Below are 10907 nucleotides of genomic sequence, written 5' to 3'. Positions count from 1 at the left end.
AAATTACTGGTGAAGATATAAGCAACAGAACTTTCATTCATTGCTGGTGGGAATGCAAATGATACAGACACTTTGGAAGACCATTCTACAGTTTCTGACAAAGCTAAACATAATCTTATTATATGATCCAGCAATTGTACTTCTAGGTATTTACCCAACTGATTTGAAAAATTACGTACCCATGAAAACTAGCATGTGAATCTTTATAGAAATTTTATTTTATAATTTTATATAAGTTTTATATAAGCTTTATTTTATAATTTTATAATTATTTTATAATTAATACAAAATGGAAGCAAGCAGTATGTCCTTCAAAGCTATTGAATGTAAAAGCAAACTATGGTGCATTAATACAGTGGACTGATTTTCAGTGGTAGAAAGGAATGAGCTGTCAAAATATGAAAAGACATTGGTGAATCATAAGCACATATTGCTAAATGAAAGATGTCAGTATGAAAAGGATACCTGTATGATTCTGACAAAGGCAAAATTATAAACTGTGGAAATATCCATGGTTTCTTGGATTTCAGGGGGAAGGAGAGGGGAAGTGGGATTTTTTTTTTTTTAAAGGACCATGAAGCTATTTATATTTCCTTAATGGTAAATACATGTCACTATACATTTGCTAAAACACATAGAAATTTACAGTACATAATAAACCCTAATACATGCAAACATATTTTTTTTGGAGGTCAGACATCCCAGGCTAGAATGTGAAAGGGATGAACAATCTAACTCTATTGCAAATGCATGAAACAATCTACTGAAAGAGGGGAGGAGGAAAAAGCTGCTGACCTAATTAACTTTGGAGATGATTAGAGTCTGTACATGAGCACTGTATTTTAGATGATAAATTTGTTTCCATTGGGTATACATATTAACAACTCTGATACCACTGTACCTGTATAATGGATTGAAACAAATCAATGGATGGCTGATGGTAGGTGTCAGGATATCATGATTGGAGTTGGAGTTGACAGATAAGCAAAGATCTGCTTACTTGGACCAGATGGGAGGGGGGTAGAAAAAGCCATGTGATAATGGAGTGTAGTAGGAGGAATCCATATAAACTCATCGGTAGCTTAGTGTGGACACAGATTGTTACATATAGAAATATTTATGGCTATGTGTATACACCTGGGTTAGTATACACATGTATATTTCCTTGCTCTGTTAGTTGAGAGGGCTAAGAAGCAAAAATTTCTCAGTAACAATGAACACCTTTAGCACCCAGATATTGCTTTTTAAACACAACCCTGAGCTGAAATCAAGAGTTGGATGTTTAAAAAAAAAAAAAAAAGAGTTGGATGTTTAACTGACTGAGGCACCCAGGTGCCCCAGTAAGATTTTAAAAATAGAGAAATTAGTTGAGGTGGTATATGGGAACTCTGTAAAATTGTTAGTTTTCTATATTCTAAAAAAATATTCTAAAATACAAAGTTCATTTGGGGAAAAAAAAAGCAGTCTCCCATCTCTTTAATAAAATTATGAAAACAATTTTGTAGTTTTAATACTATGGGTTTTTTTGCTCTCATTATTGACAAATTAAGCAATATGCAGATGTTACAGATTTCTGGAAGGTGGCTTTTGAATGTGGGTTACCTTTCCAATTTTCTTATTGTGGCTATAATTGGTTGTCTTATTTAATTATTTTTGGATCAAGTATTTATTCTTTGAGAGGACATTATTAATTAGAATGTTTGAGAAATTTTCAACTAATGATAGGTTTGGTGTATTTGACCAGTAAAATCGAATTTGAAATGGTTGGGATAATAATTAAAACTTCCTATAAGCATAGTAAATCATTTAGAATGACGACTTTGGTAGTGTATTCAGAGTTAAAATGCATATTACTAAAGGACTGGTGGTTCCTATAGCCTAATTAGAGAACATCAACTTCTTGTTTGATAATCATTCTTTTTCTTTTTATCATACCTTTTAAAATTGACTTGGTGATTCCAGATTTGGTATATTTCATTAAACCAACTATGTGCTTCATAGTAGACAAGGTGCAAACTGCAAAATGTTCTCTAGGGTTACTGGCATATCTACTTGTACAGCCTCTTAGAAATTAGCTTTTTACATTTGGGAACTTCTGGATGATTTTCTAAAGGTCTTTTTATATTGTTCATAGCCTGTTGAATTTGGGAAATATGCTAGAGAACTAGACCCATTTTAATAGTTTCTAAGCCTATTGTGTGTTTTGCATGGCTATTTTTCAGAGATTGAATGAGACTTTTCCTAATATACAATGCTTTCTTCACTCCACTGGTGAAGAATAGGTTTAATCTTGCTCTTTTACAGTAGAATATAACCTGCTATCATTATGAAGTAATTTTATTTTCAAGTTTGCTGCTCCACAATATATTTAGTGATTACCAATCCCTGTTTTGAATTCTTAACTGCACTTTGTTTATAACACTTTAGTGTTATAGCATGTTTTGCCTTGTGTTCAGTTTTTTGCCTGTTTGACTGATTTTAAGCTTTCCTGTTGAATTGTTTCTAAGACTTTATAGGAATGGTTAGTATTTTTTTCATTATTTTATCACTTGGAGTGCCTTGCACAGTGATTTAACATAATTATTAAAATTTTTGTGTGGCTGGATAATACTATGTAATTGATATTTCTAGGCTTTTTCCATAGATGAAGGCATAGTATGGTTTGATGAAATCAATACACACTAAAAATGTTGGTTGTAGATTTTCTGTCATTGACTTTGGGGAACACACCAAACAAGGGAATAAAGAAAAAAGGGTTGAAGTACATGACTTATAAAGGTTTTTTTTTTTTCCCACAAATTTAAATGTATATGATTTTAAAACATCTCCCAAAAGAAATATTTACATGTCTTGTATTTTACTGGAGCCAAAAGACATTCAAAAAAAATTAGAAAATACTATGAAATGGTTGTCCAGAAACTCTGCACTCAGTAATTTGGTGATAAGGGAGATTATATTATATTGTTTTCATGATAATTACACTCAGCTTTCTTACCAATCAAAGAGAAGATCCAATAAAGTTAGCTCTTGGTGTATAATTTTAACATTTTTTCCCATTCTCTATAATGAACTAAAACCTCTGCCTATTCCTAAGAATTCCTTCCCTGCATAATAACATGAAATTATTCCAAGGGTGTTTTTGGCCTTGAGCATGGCCTTGACATTCTTTTATTTGAAATTGCATTTCTTTGTCAACATGAAGTGCATAGTTTTTTCTTATACATCTATAATTTTTTAACTTTGAAAATTGGCTCAAGTATTTTTTGATCCATGAAAGAACATGTATTATAAAATACTAAATTTTTAAGGTTTACACTAGAATGTTTAGTGTTTTAACAACAAATTTGAAAACAAATTAGTTGCTGTAATTGTCACTTTAGGGTTAAAAATATTGTTTACTTTAATGCCCCTCATACCTGACTTAAAACCATACATCTAACGTAAGCCTTATTGATATATAAACTCTATAAACTATTTTATTTCTATCCAGAAATGTATCAAAACTTTCATAGATGACATACAGAGCAGATAGCAATTCTGAAAGCCAGAAGCAATTCAGATCACTTGGACTGGAAATTTGTTGCCACTATTATATATATATGAAATATATATGAAATAAACATATATATTTATTTCAATCGAGGAAGTATATTGTTTATTTTTTATGCAGTGTTTTAATTGTGTATCTGTAAAAGGAGTATTATTCTGGCAATGATGTTCAAGTGATCTCTTAAATCATGTTTATCTAATTCATAAACTATTAACATTAGTTAGAAAATCCTTTAAATAGTTTAAGAATTTTTAAAATAATACTGTCTGGCAAAACAGTTTATTGTTTATAATACAATCAAACTGTCTTGAATCATAGATGTCAGTGCTATGGATTAGTATTAAATTTTTCTCAAGTCATTTATAAGTACTTTATCTTCATGGAAATCAGTAATAATTCATAAATAGATAACTGGGCTGAGGCTCTTTAGCATTTGAATATAGAGAATAAATAAGAAACTCATTTAATTTTGGAAAAACAAAATATAGTTTGATAATCCTATTGAATTGTTTTCAAAATTAGGGTTCGCATGTTTAAAGACATTTTAGAGAGCTCCCATGTATTTTACCTGAAGCTGTTTGTGAGTGAGGTGTCTATCACTGGATTTATTGAGGGAGTGTTTTGAGTGTTAATATTTCAGATTTTTGAATATACCAGATACTTGTGTTTCCGCTCTTTAGTCAAAGTTGCAATGTATAACATGAAATGATGCACATTTTAAATGTAATTATCAAGATCTTTTATCTTGGGATGCCTCAGTCAGTTAAGCGTCTGCCTTTGGCTCAGGTCACGATCCCAGGGTCCTAGAATTGAGTCCCGCATCCAGCTCCCTACTCAGTGGGGAGCCCGCTTCTCCCTTTCTCTCTGCCTGCTGCTCTGCCTACTTGCGCTCTCTCTATGTCAAATAGTAAATAAAATCTTAAAAAAAAAGAATATTTTACCTTGAGTAAAGCAAACAAAAAACTAATTTTTTATTTGGTAAAATTACTTTGAATTTACCAATAAACGATTAAAAATTTATTTTAAGGAAATAACTGAATGAAATTTCTTTGATATAGATTTTGATTTATAATATTAATATGAATTCTAAGGCTTATCATGGACTCTATTTTTTATTTTTTTAATTTTATTTATTTATTTGAGAGATCAACTGGTCTCCAGAACTTTCTCATATTGCAAAACTAAATATCCTCTTTTTCTCTTTCTGTAAATATATGTGTGTACAGATGTATAGTATATATACTGTACATATGTACATATACTCTTCATGTGCATATGGGGAATTATATATTTATATTTAGAGAGGGAGATTTTTATATATATATAAAATCCTGATATGTATATGTGTATTTTATATATGTGTGTATATGTGCATATTAAAAAGAGAGATTGGAGGAAAGGATATTTCCTTAAGGTGTTAACAATGATGGATTTTGTGCATTTTATTCTTTTTAACCCTTGTATTCACTTTTTTCTACAATGAATATATAACCTTTTTGTTAAAAGAAGCAATAAAACTTATGTTTGTATTTAGACATTTGCATTCTTAACCAAAGAAAGTGTTTTTATTCCATTATTTTCTGATGAAATGGTAATAAATAAAAGAACAGATATCCTGTAACTCAAAAACAAGATGCACAGTTTTTCAGATCATTTACTATGCAATACAGAAAACAGCATATATGTTAGATGCTTTGATTTTAAAACAACTTACCTTACACTTGGAAAAATGTTTAGAATTTTTCACCTCTGATTTTTTTCATCAGAGGTCAGTAATGATTTAATATTTACTTTTGGATTTTTTTTTTTTTACTGTGGTAAAATATATAACATAAAATTTATCATTTTAACCATTTTTAAGTGTTAACAGTTCAGCCATACTGTGTAATCATCACCACTATTCACATGTACAATTTTTTCATCTTCCCAAACTGAAACCAGTAGAAAATAGCTCCTCATTCTTTCTCTCCCCAGTCTGATGATCACCACTCTATTTTCTGTCTCTATGAATTTGACTAATTTAAGTATAAGTACAATCATACACAACTTGTCTTTTTGTGCCCAGCTTATTTTACTCAGCATAATGTCTTCAAGATTCATCCATATTGTAGTATGTGTCGGAATTTCCTTCCCTGTAAGACTGAATAATATCCCATTGCATATATATTCTGTATTTTGTTTATACAGTCATCCTTAGATGGGAACTTGGGTTGCTTCCACCTTTGAGCTATTGTGAATAATGCTGCTATGAATATAGGTCCATGCATATCTGTCTGAGTCCCTTTCAGTTCATTTGGGTATATACTCAAAAGTGAAATTACTAGATCAGATAGTAATTCTACTTTTAATTTTTTGAGGATCTGCCATATTGTTTTTCATAGCAGCTTCAGCATTTTATGTTCCTACTAATAGTGCACTGGAGTTTGAATTTCTCCATATCCTCACCAACACTTTTTTTTTTTTAAAAGATTTTATTTATTTGTCAGAGAGAGAGAGATGGGGAGAGGGAGAAGCAGGCTCTCCACTGAGCAAGGAGCCTGATGCGAGACTCAATCTCAGGACCCTGGGATCGTGACCCAAGCCAAAGGCAGATGCTTAACTGACTGAGCCACCCAGGCACCCCCCAACACTTGTTATTTTTTTTTTTCTGATGATAACCCATCCTAATGAGGGGTATCTCATTTGGTTTTGATTTGTATTTCTCTAATGATTAGTGATATTGAACATCTTTTCATATGCTTATGGACTATTTCTCTATCTTCTTTAGAGAAATGTTTACTTAAGGCCTTTGCCTATTTTTTTAAATTGTGTTATTTGGGGGGTTTTTTGGTGTTGAGTTCTAGGAGTTCTTTAAATGTTTTAATTATTAATCCCTTATCTGATATATGATTTTCAAATATTTTCTACCATTCTGTGAATTGCCTTTTGATTCTGTGGATTGTGTTGTTTGCTCAGAATTTTTAAATTTGATGTCGTCCAGTAGTTCCAGAGGTCATATCCAGGAACTCATTGCCTAGTGCAATATCATGAAGCTTCCCTCTATGTTCTTCTTAGAGTTTTACAGTTGTATGTTTTACATTTAAGTGTTTGATCCATTTTGAGTGAATTCCTATATATAGTGTAAGTGTTCAACTTCATTCTTTTGCATGTGGACGTGTAATTCTCCCAGCACCATCTGTTAAAAAGACTATCCTTTCCCTTGAATGATCTACCATTGTTTAAGATCATTTCAATAAGGGGCACCTGGGTGGCACAGTCTGTTAAGCACCTGACTCTTGGTTTCAGGCTTAGGTCATGATCTGCTTGGGATTCTCTTTCTCCCTCTACCCCTCTCGCTCATGCTTGCTCTCTCTCTAAAATAAATAAATCTTGAAAAAAATCATTTGACCATATATGTAATTTATATAAATATATGTAATTTTTTTTACTATCTGTGTTCTTCTGTTCTATATGTCTGTCTTTATGCCGGTACCATACTGTGGCTTTGTGGTCAGTTTTGAAATCAGGAAGATGAGATCTCTGATTTTGATTTCTGTTTTAAGATTGTTTTGGCTACTCAAGGTCCTTTGAGTTTCAATATGAATTTTAGAATGGATTTTTCTATATCTGCCAAAAATGCCTTTGGGATTTTGATAGGGATTGCACAGAATCTTCAGATAACATTGAGTGGTATTGGCATCTTAACCGTATTAAGTATTCCAGTCCATGTACACAGGATGTCTTTCCATTGATTTGTGTCCTCTTTAATTTTTTTTTTTTTAGTAATGTTTTATAGTTTTTAGTGTTCAAGTCTTTCACATCATTGGCTAAGTTTATTCCTAAGTTAAGTATTTATCATATGTTTTTAATGTAAGTCTCTATTTCTTCTCAATGCTGTCAGTTTGGAAAGATATTCTATGTAAGTTGCTGTTTATTAAACTTCTCATAAATATTTCCTATCTACTAGGTTTATGTCTCTTTTATTTATAAGCAAAATGCTATGTCAATGTTTGTTTTATTCTTAACTTCATCATGTTTCAACTATCGCCCATGTTGTAACGTTGGTCACCCTAATAATTCTTAAGGATAAATAAGTTATTAAAATTTAAAAATGTGTAAATGTTGAGCTGATTTTTAATAAAATAAACCACATATTTGGACTGCTATAGCTAACATCAAACTAAGAGAAAATAAATTATTTTATAAATCATATACAGTGACAAAGGAAGTAAATCTCCATTCTGATTATTGCTATTAAAAATAAATTTTGAATGATAAAAATAATTTTGCTATACATTCAGATTTTGAACATTAAAATTAAGTTGTAACTTGGGAAAAATAGTATTTTACAATAAAACTTGCAGAGAACCATGAGTTTAACAACAACATAATTAAAAAGCCAATTTCTGTGTAGACCTATATCACAACTATATAATGAAAATCAAATGCAACCCTTTCCCACAACTTAGTTTTTGCATCGTTAATTAAAGAGAATAAGAAAATGAGTTGTTGGAGAGTTTTTTAGTATATTTCTCCAAAAGTTAGTAAGATGGTTTCAAGGTCTTTTTTTTTTTTTTTTTAAGATAGTAAGGGGCTCTTAACATAGAGAACATAGAGAACAAACTGATGGTTACCAGAAGGAGGTGCGTGGGGGGATGGGTGAAATAGATCATGGGGATTAAGGAGAGCACTTACTGTGATGAGCACTGGGTGATGTATGGAAGTGTTGAACCACTATATTGTACAGCTGAAACTGATATCACACTGTATGCTAACTAACTGAAATTTAAATAAAAACTTTAAAAAGATAGTGAGGGATTAGAAAGGAGGAGAAGAGGGGAGAAATGAAGCCAGCAACAGGTCAGAAAGAAGCAAAAGGAATAGAAAAATATAGAAGAATGAATGAAGAGGAGAATAAAAAATAGGAAGAAAAACAGTAAAAGAGAGAAGTGGAAAATACAAATGAAAACATCAGGAAAAAAATGACGACAAGAGAATTGAGATGTACAGTATTCGCCACAAACTTAAAATATATAAATCTACATAAATGTATGGAAAGTGAAAAGCAAGCATAAATTGTTAAGAAAGGAAGGGAGAGAGAGAGGGAGAAAGAAAAGGAGAGCATCCAGGAGAGGAGAGGGGAGCGGTGGGAAGGGAAGGGGAGAGGAATTTCCAAAAGGGAATATATATTTTACATGAAAATTGACTTTATTGAGATGGTCACCAAATCATCACATAAAAGACAAAACTTACCTCAAAAAACAAAATTGACTATGTGAAGGAATTAGGATGGCTTCAAAGAGAAAATAATATTTAACAAAAATATTCCATATTTAGGAAATCCATATGAAGGAGATGTAGATAGTTCTAGTAAAAAAACTCTAGGTAAAAGGGGCAGCATGTGTAGAGGTTTTAGAAGTAAAATCCAACAATGTGTTAGTCTTTTTTATATTTAAGGTTTCAGTCTGGTTAGGGTAGCTGTCAACTGAGAAAGCACTGCAGTCAGATCTTGTTAGAGGAGGTCATCAAGAGGATGTGACCTCTGACCCATGAGTGGACCTGAGCAGCCCTTCTGATTTTGGAATGTACATTATGCACACCATTTCCACAGTGGGAGCTGTTTTCAAGGACACAGACTTCAGAGACTGCTCAACCCAGTTAAAGCCTGTATATTAACTTTTAAGCTTAGGGAAGGTGTGGAGATCTACTCATTTTGCAGCCACCCAAGACAAGCCTCCCATATAAGTTTGCTTGCTTATTAAACTTGCCACCTACCCATCTGGAATGGCCTGCTTCTTCTGTCTCTCCATCTCCTTTGTCTATGGGGGCCAGTTTCAGACTTCATTCTGGATGTTCCCAAGGTTTCAAACCAACACTTGCAGATCATTTTAAAGATTTGCACATTATTCTTCAGGTGATAATGAGTAAATTGTCACAAGCAGGAGAATGATATAACTATGCATACTTTAGATAGAATTGGCAGCTATATAAGAGGTTTTGATGTAGCAAATCACTTGAAACGGAAATGAAATAAAAGGTTCTTGCCATTATGTAGGTAAGAGATGGTGAAAGCTAGAAATAATACCATGGAAGCTAGAAATAACAAAAGATTTTAAAGAAGGTAGAATTAATAGATAATGATCTGGATATTAGAAGTAAAGGAAGAAGGCATAAATAGTATGACTACTAAGTGTCTGGCTTGGCAAACTAGGTATGTGGTGATGCTTTTTACCTGACTAGTGTGACATGAAGAGTGATCTTTCTGAAATGCAAATATGATTATTTCTCACCCTGATTTAAGAGCCCTCAATGACTCTATTCAAAGATAAAGTCCAAACTCCTTTATATAGCATAAATGACTCATTATCTCTCTGGACACATCTTTTTTTATGCCCTTCATACCTCACTCTACACTTCAGCTATACTGAATTACTCTTACTTATCCAAATGTAATATGCATATTTCCCCTGGGGCTTTGTTCCCAGTGCCTGGAAATATTCCTTATCCTTTTAACCAGGCTCTACTTAGCCTTTTCTTAACTGTTACTTCCTATAAGAAACAAGTCCTAATACCCCAAGAATAGTTTAGGTATCACTCATATATAGTTGCATATGGTCCTGAATTTATCTTCGATACAGTGTTAATAAAATTGGCAGTTTCTAAGTGGAGATATACATCTGAAATTCTTAAAGTATGTGCTTTTTTCACTACTGTAATTATTTATTATATTAACTGAGCTCCCAATGCACATTTGTGCAAAGCAGTTGGATATTGATTCAATTGTCAGCTATTAGATATATTAACTTTTATCATTTTTCATTTGCTTTATGTATCTTCAAGCTACCATGGTCATTATAAAAACGGCAATTGAGAGTGATAAATAGCTTTCCTCCTTCCCTTCCTTCCTTCCTTTCTTTTTCTTTCATGGTCTTTGAAAATCTGTTAGATAACTATAATTCCCAACTGGGATACTGAAGCTACTTCTTTTGGACTCTTTTGTGTTTTTTCCCCCAGTGATAGCTACAGTGTTACCACTTCTGAAGAGGGAGAGAAACTGGAGCATTTGTTCCCGTGTTTCCTTATGCCTCTCCTATTTCTTCTTCTCTCCACCCCCTGAATAAAGTGATCAGTTATAGGATGGATAGAGGGAAAATGGAAAATTTGATTTACTTTTTCTTTTGGCTCTCAAGTCATCACATCAGATCATCTTTGCTTCCCTCACAATGTATACACCTAATTTTTGTCTTGGGAGCAACAATTTGTTTACACAAGAAATAACCAGACACAGAGCATTACAGAATGTCATGAGTAAAGTTATGGAAGGAAATATTGGGATTTTTTTTTAGCAGCATTTAAAAAAAGGTACATGAGCTTATGG

Source organism: Leptonychotes weddellii, chromosome 5, assembly GCF_054177405.1.
Source record: "Leptonychotes weddellii isolate Sample4059 chromosome 5, ASM5417740v2, whole genome shotgun sequence".
Lineage (NCBI taxonomy): Eukaryota > Metazoa > Chordata > Mammalia > Carnivora > Phocidae > Leptonychotes > Leptonychotes weddellii.
Note: the sequence above shows the minus strand (reverse complement) of the source record.